Here is a 15,718-nt window from a genome sequence, read left to right as displayed (position 1 = left end):
TAAAAAAAGACATGAACATTTAACAAACAAGTGAAAATCCAAACTTACCAATACAGGATATAGAAGTCACAGAACAAAAAGGTCGTTGGGGCAGAGCCAAAAGAAACCTACAAAAGGAGAAAATAAAAAATTTTTTGGTACCCAAAAAACAAAAAAGGATAGCCACATTTAACAAAAGGAAGACGGTAAAAAACTTACCAAAAAAATACACCACAACTAAAAGAACCACACCAAAAAAAGCGAACAGAAAGTTAAACACAAAAAAAAATGCACAGAAAAAAAATCACCAAACCCCGCCAAATACAACTCCCGCCAACAATCCACTCCGACCAACGTAACCTCCAACAAACAACACCCGCCACCTAGAATCGAGTCGGCCAAAGCCATAAATAGTGTTTCTTTTCCCGCTCAAATTAAGGACGGATCATAGGAACGCACAATCAATGATGCGGACGAATAATAAGGACGCATGTATAAATACGTCATGACCAAAAAAAAACGGTCTGGTGTATTTCTTGTTTTGTCATGAAAAATGGCTACAGACCAGCCAAACAATGGCCAAGAGGCGGCCGGTAAGTATTTCTGGCATTTCTAATCAAGGATTATTTTGAGCCAGAATATAGTGAAAGTTGGGCAGCTAAAATGTAACAATTTTATTGAAAATAGGTGTTGAGGATGACATGGAAGAGGCTGCTGGGCCCAGTATTCCGGGCAAAGCTGGGAAAAAGAAAAGGCAGCCACAATTCACAAGAAAGGAGATGGAGGTTTTGGTTCAGAAGTGTGTGGACATCCTGCCACAGGCAGACAGGAATATGGGTGCAAGCCAGAAGTGGAGAATGTGGGAGGAGATAGCCAGTGCTGTCAATAGGGTGGGTGATTATGTCCGTCTTGCCCGGGATGTCAAACGGCGGTAAGTAAAAACTTGACCACCCAAAAAAACCAGGGTCAAATAAAGCAGGAATAATGCCTACTTTTTCACCCACAGATGGCAAGACTTCAAATATCGCCTAAAGCAAAAAATGTCTGACAGGGCTAGGCATGCAAGGGGGACAGGTGGGGGTCCCACCCCTGTGTCATTGGAGTTTAATGATTTGGAAGAGCTGGCACAGAGGTGTGTGCAGGATGTGGAGGTGTTTGGCGTGTCCAACATGGATACGGACATGCCAGACTTTGCGGCTCCTCATGTTGTCCCAGGTAAATGTTGTGATGTAACCAACTCTGAAATGTTAATGTGACAATATGTAGATTGTAATGTTCCTCTTTTCTCTTTTTTCTCACAGAGACACAGGCGGATGAGTCTGCTCCAGAGGGGAGCCTTGGCCGCAGAATTTCTGCTGGCTCTGCAGGGGAGGAACCAGTACATCCGGCTGAGGACCCTGCAGAAGCCAGTCCTGGGCAATCCCCCTCGCAGGCAGTGGCACTCCTCACAGAACTCAATTTTAAATCGGATTCCCATACGGAGATTCTGCAGAGGATGGACACCAGTCTGCTACGGGTGGCTGAGGCCCTGGAGCAAAATGCTGCGGCCAACGTGACCATTGGTCAGGCCCTGGCTGAAAATACCAGGGCCAACATCCGAATCGCCAATGCCCTGGAGCAGCTTGTTCGCCAGCACATGGTGGAGCCAACCTCCCTTCCTGCCGAAACATCAGGATCCTCCACCTCTGGCACAACAACAGCCATTCCTCCAAATGTGCCTAGCCCTGTGCCTAGTCCAGAGGCCACAACATCTGCCCACCCTACCCCAGCCAAACGGGGAAAGAAACGATGACAGCACTGGCTACTTTGCCCACACTCCTCCTGTGGAAGGAAGCATCCTGAGAGGCGAAGGTGTCAAACCTGTAATACCTCACGAAGGTATGGACAGAGGACCACGTAGCAGCCTTGCAGATCTGGACTGCAGAGGCACCACGTCGAGCTGCCCACGAAGGACCCACAGACCTAGTGGAATGAGCCTTCAGAGAAGGAGGAACCGGTAGGCCTTCATGAAGATAAGCTTCAGAAATAGCCATACGGATCCAGGCTGCCAAAGTTTGCTTTGAAGCAGGCCAACCCTTTTTACGGAAGCCATAGAGGACAAACAAAGCGTCCGACTTCCTAAACGAAGAAGTGCGGTCAACATAAGTCCTTAAGGCCCGCACAATAGCCAAAGAGGCCTCACCCACGGAAAGACCCGGTGAGCTAAAGGCCGGAACAACGATTTCCTCGTTAACATGAAACTGGGAAACAACTTTGGGAAGAAACTCGGGCCGAGTGCGGAGTACTGCCCTGTTCCCATGAAAAACCAAGAAAGGGGGTCTACAAGAGCCCCTAACTCAGAAACACATCTGGCCGAAGCAATAGCCAGAAGAAAAACAGTCTTAGCTGTTAGCCATTTAAGATCCACTGATCCCAGTGGTTCAAACGGCGGTCCTTGGAGAGCCCTCAGGACCACAGCCAAATCCCAAGGCGCCACAGGTGGAACAAAGGGCGGCTGAATGCGGACAACACCTTGCATAAAGGTGCGCACATCCGGGATTGTAGCAATCCTACGGTGAAACCAGACAGACAGGGCCGAAACCTGTACCTTCAAAGAAGCAAGGCGAAGCCCATGATCTAGTCCCGCTTGCAGGAAGGCGAGAATCCGAGACAGACGAAACTCCCGCGGTGCATAACCTCTCGGTCGACACCACTGGAAGAACGTATGCCACACGCGATGGTATATCCTCGCGGAAGATGGTTTTTACGAGCTCGCAACATGGTACGCACCACAGAGCTGGAAAACCCCCGGGACCTCAGCATGGCCGTCTCAACAGCCACGCCGTCAAAGACAGCCGAGTCAGGTCCGGGTGACGACAAGGACCCTGAGACAGGAGGTCCGATCATAGCGGCAACCGCAGAGGACTGTCCACGGACAGACCCTGAAGGTCTGAGAACCAGTGCCGTCTGGGCCACGCGGGAGCTATCAACAGGAGCGTCCCTCCTTCCTGTTTGAATTTCCGGATTACCCGTGGAAGAAGGGAGACCGGAGGGAACAGGTATGCAAACCAGAACGTCCACCGGACGGACAGAGCATCCACCAGAGACGCCCCTTCGTCTCTTGTGCGAGACCCGTACACCGGCAACTTGTTGTGCCGGGACGCCATGAGGTCGATCTCTGGAAGACCCCATCTGTCCACCAGTAGTTGAAAAACGTCCGGGTGCAGGGACCATTCCCCCGGATGAACGTCCTGGCGACTTAGAAAGTCCGCCTCCCAATTGAGCACTCCCGGGATGAAGACCGCTGATATGGCCGGAAGATTGCGCTCTGCCCAAACCAGGATCCGAGACACCTCTACGAGAGCCGCCCAGCTTCGGGTTCCTCCTTGCCTGTTTATGTAGGCCACGGTGGTAGCGTTGTCCGACTGGACCTGTACCGGGTGACCCTGGAGAAACCGATGTGCCTGCTGGAGAGCATTGAAGACCACACGGAGTTCCAAGATATTGATTGGAAGCTCCGCTTCTGTCGGCGTCCACCTGCCCTGGAACAGATGTGGACCAGAAACTGCTCCCCAGCCCCGAAGACTGGCGTCCGTTGTCAACAGAACCCAATTTGGAACCCAGAACGGACGTCCCTCGCTGAGGTGGGTCGTCTGTAACCACCAAGCAAGGGACAGGCGAACCTCCGGGGTGAACACAATCGTCTGGGACTTCAGAGACTGAGGCAGCCCGTTCCACTTTGACAGGATCAGGTGCTGCAGAGGTCTGGAGTGAAACTGGGCATATTCCACCATGTCGAACACCGACACGATGGAGCCCAGTAACCTCATCGCCGAGTGTAGAGACACCCGGCGGCTGTGCAGACAACTGCGCACCCTTGACTGTAAAGCAGAGATCTTTTCCTCCGTCACGCAGATCTTTTGCTGTCCCGAGTCCAATAAGGCTCCAAGATGCAGAATCCTCCGAGACGGGATTAGAGTGGACTTCTGCCAGTTGATTAGCCAGCCGTGCCGTTGCAGCAGGGCAATGGTCAGGTCCAAGTGGTGTAACAGGAGCTCTGGAGATCCCGCCACCAATAACAGGTCGTCCAAGTACGGCAACATGCGGACTCCCTGCAGCCGCAGAGAAGCCTCCCGGGTTTGCAGTGTGAAAGGCTAGTAGTCAGATCCTATTGAGTATGAGAAGGGAGCTGTCTGGAGTACATATGGAGAGTGCTGTGATGATGTGGTCACTTCATTTCCATGCCAAGCTTCACTTCGATATTGTTTGGCCAGCGGCACAGTCAAGCGTCAAATTATAAACAGTATATTTCTTATTCCTTAAAACTGGCACCCCAAAGCAGTCTGATATGGACCAGCCCACCTGCCCCCATGAACAGCCCACCACTGGCTCCACTTCTTCTATTCCCATATCTTGTTTGTTGCACCATGGAAGGATATCACAATTATTTCATTAAATCAGCCCTCCATTAACTGCATGAGATATGCTTCCCAAAAGGCTTATATGCAGATGACTCCATGACTAAATGTGTCACAATAACATCAACACATCCTTAGGAGAAAATTAACTGAGAATCGTGTGTGGTGGCGATTTCAAATTATGGGGTCAACAATAATTTATATGATAAAGTCAACTCTTTTTTTCATAAATAAATTATTTCCACTTAAACTCAATGTTTAAATCATACTGGCTTCTTAATATAGTCATACTACCCTCTTAATATAATCATATATTAATATGACCCCCCCCCTAATGTACTCATAAAACTATTTGGCCCCAAAGTATAAAATATATTATTTTTGCCTCCTTCAAAAATAATAAATATTGTAATAACTCAGCTAAAAAAAAAAAGTCAGTTTAGTTGCTAAGGATATTTGAACAAATTTAGGGTATTTTGGGGTTGCTGAATTAAAAAATCAAAGTAGCTTTTTGAATTGGCTAATAGTGGATACCCTTAAATAATAGGGAACTTAGCCATAACACATGCATATGGGAATCTATTGGCATATTCTAGAAGGTGAGACATGCAAATATTCTAGGGGGTATATTTACTAAAGTGCCAGTTTTTCGAAGGGGATGTAGTTACGTTGCTGACGGACCGAATGCCGTCTGTTGAAATACCGGCATCGGAATCCCAACCCGGACTAAACATAGGTGCCTAAATCCCGATGCCAGTTCAGATACCGACCCCGGAATCCTGACAGCCCACATACCGGGTGTAAGTATAGCAAGGCTGGGATAGGTGTTAGCTGCGGAGCAGGGAGGGTTAGGTTTAGGCACCACTGGGGTGTTAGGATTAGGCCCCGTAGGTTTAGACTACGGATGGGGGGTTAGGTTTAGGTACCACTTGGGGGGCGGTTAGGGTTAGACACTAAGGGGGGAGGGTTAGGTTCAGGCACCAAGGGAGGGAGCATTAGGTTTAGGCACTAATGGGGAGGGTTACAGTTAGGGTGCGGGGTGGGGAGGGTTAGGGTGCTAGAAAGGAGGGTTAGGGTTAGAGGCAGAAGGGGGAGCATTAGCATAGTTCTGTACCCCTGTTGGGATACTGAGCATCGAGATGACGCTGTCTGTATTTTGACAGCTGGCATACCCAACCCTTTAGAAGTGGAGATGATGCCCATAGCAACCGATCAGATTCTAGCTATTATCTTCTAGAAGGTGCCAGATAACTGTTAAGTAGAAACTGATTGGTTGCTATGGGCAACATCTACACTTCTACAAACCTGCACTTAGTAAATATATCCTAGGTATTCTCCCCGCAATCATTCTAGAATAATCCACCTCTGTATATAAGTGATCAACCACCCAACCATCAGTCAGTTGCAGTGGCGACTCCAGATGTGGGGCTGCAGCACAGTCCAAAATTCAAATAGGGGAGCCACACCAACTGCCAGTGAGTCCCGACCATCTATGTTTGGCAGTGTTTGAAATGGCAGTGGCAGGAACCGTATGGGAGGTTCCTCGGGAGAAGACAAAACCAGGGGCTAAGGGCGGCTAGGGAATGACAAGGTGAGTGACAATACTAGGTCTCCGTATTGCGGCCAAACCCAGGTTTGGCTAGACCTGCCCAGAGGCACGGAGTCTTACTCACTTGGTGGTCTTCACCAGAGACCCCTCCAGTTGCAATATGGGTTTCGCTGCACCAAGTGAGCAGGTTGCGGCCCTCTAGACAGGTACCTGGGAGTGTCAGGAAGACTGGTAACTATATTTATGAGAATTAACACTGGAAAACCTAGGAATGTAATAACACTAAGAAACACTAGAGGCCAGCGTAAGAACTGAATACTTGAACACAGGAGATCAGCGTATGAACTAAATGCTTGAACACAGGAGATCAGCGTATGAACTGAATACTTGAACACAGGTAAACAGCGTATGAACTGAATACTTGAACACAGGAAAATGTAACACAGCATGTACTGAGAATTGCTAGAGATCAAGCTGAGAGCTAGCTAGTAATTAGCATGAAAGCTGACACCACAGTAACACAGAGAGGCAGCTGGGGAACCGAACAGCACAATAATAACAACACAAGAGCTGTAAAGTAAAGAACTGGAGTTCAGTGAGAGAAATTAAATGACACACTGCATGGGAGCTGATATAAATAACACTGGAGGACAGCGAGAAGGCTGAAGCAAAACAATGAGGACTTAAAACGGAGAAACACTGGTGAGTATCACAGTCACTGTAACAGCGAAGTTGGACAGTAGTTTCTTGTTCCTGGACTTAAATACCCCTAGGCAGTTGGTCATTGGTTCAGGAGATCAGCTGAGAGACCACAGGACTGCCATTGGAGGAGACTGAACAAGTGACAGACCAACATGGCTATGCCAATGCCCGCTACCACGGGAACCAGGACGCACGCACGGAAGCCCTAGCAGACCCCAGGGAGAATACTCAGTCACCACTCCCAGGAACTGAACACCTAAGCCCAAGGACGCTGGCGTGGAGGTGAGTAGTGGTCAATTCCAGGCCACATCCTGACAAGCAGTAGGTGTGGCTCCCCTATTTGAATCTTGGACTGTGCTGCAGCCCCACCTCTGGAGCCACCACTGGTCAGTTGTCTATTGTGTATTTCTTGTTCCTCGTCCATGCATCTCAAAAATGAGTGCCAATCTAGCAAAATTATGTCCTATAATCTGAACTATCACCTCAAAGTTACCCCAAAATCACTCTAATATGATTGCCAATAAAATGTGCTGATCAGTGTAAGTAATAAGTGTATTGTGCTTCTTTGTATATTCTGATTGTCCAGGTAGCTCAAACAGGATGCAACCTGAGCTATCGCGCCTATGACAGCCACTTTTTTCTGGTGACCTACTGTACATTCCTTATATCCCAAAAATCATGAGGTAACGTGCATTTGTAAAATGGCGTATTTCCAGTGGTTTTCGAGTGGTTTGGTCTTTTGTAAATCTGGTGGTTTGAAAACGCCCCCAAAAAATCCAGAAACTGATGGGTACAGTATACCAAACCACCACCTAGTACATTTTCCCCTTAGTGTGCTTGGTCCCTGTTCCACACAGTAACTAGGGGCCTGCATCGCATGCAATGCTGATGTTCACTGAATTAAGCGATCCTCTGCTACTGCACATGCGCAAAAAAAATCTAAAACAATTCCTATCGTGCTTTGTTGTTGCGATTGAGATGTTGCAATTGAGATGCACGGTGTCAGAATTATCCTGGAAAAGTGCTGGGCTTTCCTTCCCGGTGACTGAGAGGTGGATGGTTCATCTTGGGCGTGTTATTGGAATGTCGCGGGCTTGTCGCTGAAGTGTTTTCTTACACAGAAGATCAATCGTTCTCACTAGAGGCCATACTCAGACATAAAATCTGCACCTGTCATAAGACTGCTGCAAGTTTTGTTGATGCAATCGGTTGTGGTATCTAAATACCAGGGGCGTATTAAGAGAGGAGGAGGCCCGTGTGCATTCCCCGTCCGGGGCCTCTTCCCGGTGGCCACCAGCGCACTGACAGCAGCAGGAGACTCCGGGCACTAGTCTGTGCCCAGAGTCTACTGCGCATGCGCAGGTCACTGTGAAAATGGCGCCATTTTCCCAGCGATTTCACTACTGCGCAAGCGCAAAACGCTGGGACAATAGCCATTTTCCAGGTGTTTTGTGTAGCACTGCTCCAGTCGACACAGGACTTCGGAGAGGTAAGTGTTAAAAAGTATGGATGCAGGGTGTGTGGTGTGGTCCCCCCCTAGACCCAGGGGCATGTGTGCACCCCCCCATGCACCCATTATAAATACGCCCCTGTTGAAGACGCACCAGGCAGTATTACAGGACCAACAGAAGCTCAAAGTGGGCGTTTCAGTCCTTGAACATTCATATGCACAGGGAAGGAAGGGTTTTTTAGCGGCATTTGCAGAAAGTCGCAGAGGCAGACCGTCAAAAAACGTGTCTACATCCACCTCTGAATCAAGCCCTTAAGCTAGGTACACACTGTCCGATGTTTTTTGATTAAGACGACAAACACTGCGATTTTTCGATAGCCACAATATTTGTACTATACATTATGCAATTTTTTCAACGGAAATTATACATTTTCTGCCACATCACACTGATTTTGCATATCTCTGCCCACAAGAATGATGACGTATACATGGGAAAACGTAGGAAATATGGGCAGATTATCAAGAATGGTCGATATTGGGAGATTGAGGTCGAGATTTTCTTGTCATGGCCAACCGATCGGAATGCGTTTGTGGACGTTTCTAAATAATTTTATCTGCGAAACACCAAAACAATTGTTCATACACACTATACAATAAATCAAGCCGATCACCCGATTATTGCCAAATCGGACCAATAACTGTATATGGTGTACCTAGCTTAAGGCTCTGTATATGAAGGTGTTTTCACATTAAAGCTAGGTATACACTATAAGATTATCTGTCCAATCTGGCTGGTTGGAACGAAAATGTGATAATGTATGAGAGCAAATGAGAATCATCCCAAACGCTGAAAAGAGGTCGTTCGGACAAATTAGCTAAATAAAACAGATTTAACCAGTTTGTCTGACCGACCTTTTTTGTCTGTTTTCCAGTGTTTGGGAACAAATTGTTGTTTGTAACATTGCAGAAAAATATAATTATTTAATATTAAAAGCATATTCATTAGGTCATTTTAATCTGAGACACAGAAATGATGATTTTTGCCTAGGAGATAATATGCAGCAATTGACTGAAGACTCCATGAATAATGTGTTCTCTTTGAGGAAGATATGCAGACAGGTCTCTGCGTGGGAGTCAGTCAGCTGAAGTCCACTTCATTTATCTGACAAGGCTTTACAAGGTAAAATCCTAAAGCTTTTAAATGAAGTATGAACAAGAGACACAATGTTACTGATAAAATCATCTCAATTCAAAATCAGGACCTGCACTTCTGTTTTAGGGGACATCACGAAGCAGGTACAGTATTGCTAATGCAAGAATTAGCAGAATTATTTACTGGTATGTAACATAATGTACTATGCAATTATTAACATAATTATTTATTTGTATGTAACATAATGTACTAGGTTTGTGTTACTGAAATGCTTTGTAAGTAAAATAATGTAAATATTGTATTTGTTCTAATGGTAAGCATAAATAATATAAGTATAATTAACCTAAGGGTTACCATGCCACATCAGTTGGCTTTTCATTACCTTCTTTTTTGCAAACAAAATTTTGCAAGACCATATACTATACAATTTATTTATCACATCTTAAAATGCATTATGAAAGTATCAATTTCCTATTCATTGAAAGGTAAACTTTAACACTAATATACTTTAAAGGAGGCGTCTACCCATTTCTCTTATCTTACAGAAGAACACTACTTCCTCCAAGCTGGCAGAACTATTGATTCCATACCCAGGACTGATGCTGGTATTGGTTGTTCAGTGTTAGCTGTCAGTAACGGCAGTCTAAGGCTGGGTACACATATAATGTCGTTTCCAGGCAAATTGTAACAACATATTGTGCATGTCGTTCAGTGTGTACCAGCAATTGCGTGCTCCCGCGGGTCATACGCAATACCTTCTGGTTGGCCGTGCTGCATGGTCAATCAGAAGATATTATGTACGATGCCATGTTGCTAAATGCAGTGTGTGTTTGCAAGGTGCAATATGTTGGCTTATAGGCCGGTGGATGGGCCAATAACACATTGTTCTGATGTGTACCCGGCCTTAGACATCACTGACCTGCCTCCAACACTTAGCAGGTTACTGATTGCTGGACTTCTGAATTAGAATTCTTAACAGACATTAGCTGGGTTCAGCCTCAGGCTAGACATGACATAACACCTCTCTCAGGTGTTACTAATAACTTCTAGCACTGATGACATAACACCTTTCTCAGGTGTTATCAATAACCTCCAGCACTAATGACTCTTTCAGGGAATTTCCCATCAGCCAGTCACTATATAAAACTACTCAGTGAATTTCGCCAGTACCTGAGTATATGTTGTGTCTTCATAGATGCTCTTGCTACAGATGGTGCGGCAAATGTGCCGATGATGCGACTTGTGTGCTGATAGTGCTGCTATAGCCACTGGTAGATAGTTGGCAGTAGATGATGTGACTTAGAGAATGGTGTGGCAAATGTGCTTTGGTGTGGCTTGTGTGCCAATGGTGTGGCAAGAGCCGATGGTAGAAAGGTGATTATGAGTAATGTGGCTTTGAGAGCCAAAGGTGCAACATATGTGCTGATGGTGCGGCAAATGTGCCAATGGTGTGGCTATAGCCGCTGGTAGATTCATGGTAGCTGATGATGCAGCAAATGTGCCGATGGTGTGGCTTGTGTGTTAATGATGCGACAATAGCCGAAGGTAGACAGTTTAGTAGTAGATGATGCAGCTTGTGTGCCGGTGGTGTGGCAGGAGCCGATGGTAGACAGTTGGTAGTAGATGCTGCGGCTTTGAGAGCCGATGGCAGCACAGTTGTATTGATGTGGCTGGGAAGCCGTAGAAGAAGTTGGAGAGCCGGAGACAGCACGGAAGCTTCTGGTGCAGCTGAGATACCAATGGTGCGGCAAGAGCCGATTGGAGAGAGTTGGTAATTGGTGCTGCGGCTTTGAGAGGCAATGGCAGCACAGTAGTAATGATGCGGCTAAGAAGCCGTAGGAGATGCAGGAGAGACGGAGACATCACAGAAGCTGCTGGTGGAGCTAAGGTGCCAATAGTGCGGCAAAAGCCGATGGAAGAGAGTTGGTAGTTGATGCTGCAGCTTTGAAAGCCAATGGTAGTACGGTAGAATTGATGTGGCTAGGAAGCCGAAGGAGAAGCTGGAGAGCTGGAGACAGCACGGAAGCCACTGCAGGAAAACCAGAATCTTCACCACAAGGAGGAACAGAACGCTGACCATGCAGCTGAGCCAAGGGAACCCACAGGACTGCTATAGTCGGCAAAAGTCCAGGGTGTATAAATAGGAGGAACCACCAATCACGCTGCACTATGGATGACACATCACTTCCTGAGGCGTGCCGATCACCTAGCAACAGGGGAAACTGGAGTAACCCTGTCCTCGCTGGGTAAACTGCTTGAGGGAGACAAGTCGTGACCGTGACTTATAACAGTAATAAATGGTTAAATGAGGGATGTCAGCTTTTGAGTTTTTTTTAATAAAGGCTTTGTAATTTGGTCTATGTGTACTGTGTTTATTTGTAATATTAATTTTTACAGGTGGACCACAGGTGCCGGCAGATACTTGATGCCTGGGTATGTTGATACTTATGGTGCTCTAAGCACAATCATGTCCTGCCAGACATGCTGGGACCAGCAGTCCACCTGTAAAGAACAATATTATATTGAATATTGTTTACTAATCATCTCCGTACCCATAATATGAGAACCCTCAGCCCAGGGCTGGATGTTCTTAGAGAGGAGAGGGTGCATTTTTTTTGGGGGGGGGTTCTTCACTACTCTAGGGATCCCATCCCTGGGCTGACCAGTCTAGGGTTAATTGACATTAGGCAGAGGGGCCCATTTCTATGTATCTACCGCTATAGTGTCAACAGCCCTGGCTGGTGCTGGTCAGTGAAAAATAGCGGGGACTCCAATCAGTTTATCTCCACTGTTTCCCCCCTATTTTTTACGTACAGCCTAAGCTTAGAAGCCTAGGGCTAATTATTTCGAGGGCCCCTATCTAATTCTTTATATATATATTTTTTTACAATTATAACATTTATTTTGTATAGTACAAGCCTGCCCAGATTCTATTGATCTGTGCAGACTTTTTTTAAACCATGGGGGATTGGCAGAGGTTTTTTGTCAGTTTTATGATGGGATGGGTATTTTGAAACCTACAGGGATGGATGGAGGGTTCATTTTAGAAGCTCAAACCAACATTTAGTAAATGCATTATTTTGAGATTAGATCACACCATCAATCCACACCCACACTGATGATTGTATAGCAGTAACTGGTCTGTAACCTTTTAACAAAGGCAAAGTACATTGAGAGAGCAACTTTAGGTTATGAAGAGCTGGGTGCAAGCATAAATACACCTATTTTCAGACATATGTTTGGCACCTAGTATAGTCTGGTACAAGTGCACCCTGATAATTATGAATTGCAGCAAACCAAGTGTATGGATGTGTGGCTGGTGCACTGTAAGGTACATACAACTATATATATGGGCGAATGTATGCATCTTCTCCATACATGCAATTGAGGTGCGCATCCACCCGATAGCCATCCATCTCAACATCATGCCCTCAAACAGCTCATTCCCCTCGCTATTAAGAAATTATTTTAATTGTGAGTGAACATAGGTTATTGACTGCTGTTCCTACTGCATAATCTTTCTCTGTCAGTATATCATACATCCCAACATTCAATAAGGTGAGGTTGGGACTTTGTGCTTGGAAAAGGGGACATAGCCTCACGAGAATGCCATGCCTATTTTTGTCATGCTGGGGGCATGCCCAGCTCTCCGGGAGCTACTGAGCATGCCCCCAGTTCCTCTCGCCCAATGAATAGACGCAACACGCATGCACATGGCATCTATTCACCGCTAGCTCTGCTAAACAGAGCAAAGGGTGAGAGGGGGCCTTCCAAATCCCTTCCTCCGTGTGACACTGCAGCCCATTGGTGGGACAGTGCCCAAAAAGTACGACTGTCCCGCCAAAATCGGAATGGTTGGGAGGTATGCTGTATATCCCCCAAAAGACAAGGACAGAGTAAATAGATATTTTAATTTAAATTAACCCTGCAGACACAATCTTCAAAATCCCCAGCTATGTCCTGGAAAAAGTATATATGCTTTTGTAGAGCAGGACCACTGGGTAATAATAGCTATTTATATCAAGGGAATGGGAATGGGAAAAGAGAACGCAGCACATGTAAATGTAGATACGCCCTGTAAGATAGGTATGACAATAATTGATATGATTATTATGTGGTTGACTAAGGTGCTCCCTGGGAGTAATTGATATATACTAAAGAGAAAAGAAGAAAAAGAACAACTCCCTGGTTTGGGGCACACTAAGTCATATTAAAAATTAACTTTTATTATTATATTTTAAAAAATTCATTAATTGGAACTCTGAAAACCAAAAAACTTGTTTTGATCCTTGAAAAAGACAAAGTTATATTTCACCATAAATATAAGAATTGCTTCTCAAAGTATGCACATGCAACAAGATATTTGCAATTTGCGAACAGATATTATGATATGTGAAACAATTAAATGATTATAATAATGTTTCAAAAAGAACAAGAATAGCAGCAATTATTAATAAAGTGCTAGTGCTTAAACATGGCAGTAATAAGTTATCAAAGTGCTTGGTGCATAGTAATCCATTGCATGATATGACTTCAAATACAATATATAAATCACATCCTGGAAAAACACATAAGATAACAGCAATTATTATTTGTGAATATGGCTGTGTCAAAGCAAAAAATAAAGTGCTAGTGCTAGATAAACAATTACATGTATATCTGAACAAAAAAACACAAGACGTGACAGTAATAAGTTATCAAAGTGCTTAGTGCATAGTAATCCAATATAACTTCAAATTCAATATATGAGTCACATTCTGGAAAAACACATAAGATAAGTTGCTATTAATAAATATGGCTATGTCAAGGCGAAAATGCAATAATGCAGTAATATTAAACAAATGTCACCATTTGATATTTATGTAATATAACGACAGATAATTGTCATAACACCACGGACACAGTTTAAATAACTCTAATATAATAGCATGAGGCGTCCCTCTGCATAAACCTTGTAATGCGGTGTCCCCGATAAGAGTGGTGCATCCAGGAGATACATAGGGCCAAATGTAATAGGTTGTGAATTTGTAAAAAACACGTGTTTACTGCTAAACTTGCATTTTTTACTCACTTGCAAATGTAATAGGGTGTGACTATAGTAAAACTAGGAGTTTTTGGGCTTTACTATAACTCACAAAAAAACATCTCGCATCCAGATGTTTTCCCATTCTCTAGATAGAACTCGGGCAATGTAATAGTGTGCAAGTACTGCCTGAGAACTCGCAAAAACAATAGACCAGCTTCAGGATAGTGAGTATATCCTGAACAGGTCAGAGTAACACAGAAACATGCACATATCCATGAGATACGTGCATGTTTCTGTGTGTACATATGAAATAACTTTGAGGTGAACCCTGTGGTTACATCATTGGATACAATGTAGCAGTTCCCACCATAGACTTCAATGGAGATTTCACACCATTGAAGCCTATGGAGGAGACAGGCTGACCGCACACAGCCAGAAGTCAGAGTGCTGACATACATTACCAGTGGTATGGTTGCCTCTCTCTCACACACACATACTGTGCCACACACACTATGTCTCTCTCACACACATGCACATAAATACACACAAACACTGCCTCAAACATACTGTGCACTGCAAACACACTAACCCTTTCCATGTGTGCTGCCTGTCCTGTGCAGCATCCAGCAGCCTTCTGTTCCTGTTTTTCTTAGATCTACTTCCGTTCCCAAAAGTCAGTGTTTGTAGGGGGCATGTCTGCACTCTGGTTGACTGAGTGACTGTGTGTGATGTGTCACTCAGTTGACTGGAGCATAGTTGACACTGCTGAAGAGTTCCTGCACTGATTAGGAAACTCCTCAGTGTTACAGACAAGCAGCTGCAGCAGTATGTACACAGAGAGGTGAATATATCTTTACATTAAACTGATGGCACAGCTAGTGGCCAGAGCTCTGAAGCAGGAGGGCCCATCGGGAATTTACCCAAGGCACTCACCAGGCCAGTCCGACCCAAACTGTATGTTGTTGATACTGAGACATGTATGCTACACATTGGGATTATCCTGCATGCTGGATATACCAGTGTGAAATCTTGATAGGTGGTGTGAGGGTGGGTTATGTTCTCGTACCATAGTGGGTAATGATGGATCCTTCTGCACTACCTCGGTTCTCTTTATCATATTAGTAGGACAGAGAGGTAAGGAGGATTACTCCAAACACAAGGAATTGTACCCAATGTTTTTAATTGAACTTAAGGTCCTATAAATAGCTTTCCAACAATACATAAATTCAAGTAATAAACGTTTTTATGTAATTCACACACACAAAAATGAAATCACAATTTACTTTACACCAGAAAACTCCAGAAATTGTGCTGATTGGGGAGATTGGCTTTAGTATTACAAATTTAAATGCAAACACTGTATTATTCAGAGTGCAGTTCCTTTATGCATCCAAATATAAGAACATGTAACTACAAGCACATATTGAAACCTTCCAATATTCCCCAAAGTAATTCCTCTCTA

The 15,718-nt window shown here is 44.9% G+C and overlaps 1 protein-coding gene across 1 annotated transcript in view; it reads right to left on the bottom strand.

Moving 5' to 3' along the window:
* Positions 1 to 14,864, bottom strand: part of PTDSS2 (phosphatidylserine synthase 2) — a 126,012-nt gene extending 111,148 nt beyond the window's left edge. The window contains exon 1 of the mRNA XM_088470399.1: positions 14,846 to 14,864. The gene's annotated coding sequence lies outside the window, so the exon portion shown is untranslated. The remainder of the gene's footprint in view (positions 1 to 14,845) is intronic.
* Positions 14,865 to 15,718: the final 854 nt, after the last annotated feature.

This window comes from Taudactylus pleione, unplaced genomic scaffold, assembly GCF_031769625.1.
Source record: "Taudactylus pleione unplaced genomic scaffold, aTauple2 ptg000100l, whole genome shotgun sequence".
In the NCBI taxonomy this organism is placed as follows: domain Eukaryota; kingdom Metazoa; phylum Chordata; class Amphibia; order Anura; family Myobatrachidae; genus Taudactylus; species Taudactylus pleione.
This window is presented reverse-complemented; position numbering and strand designations above follow the sequence as displayed.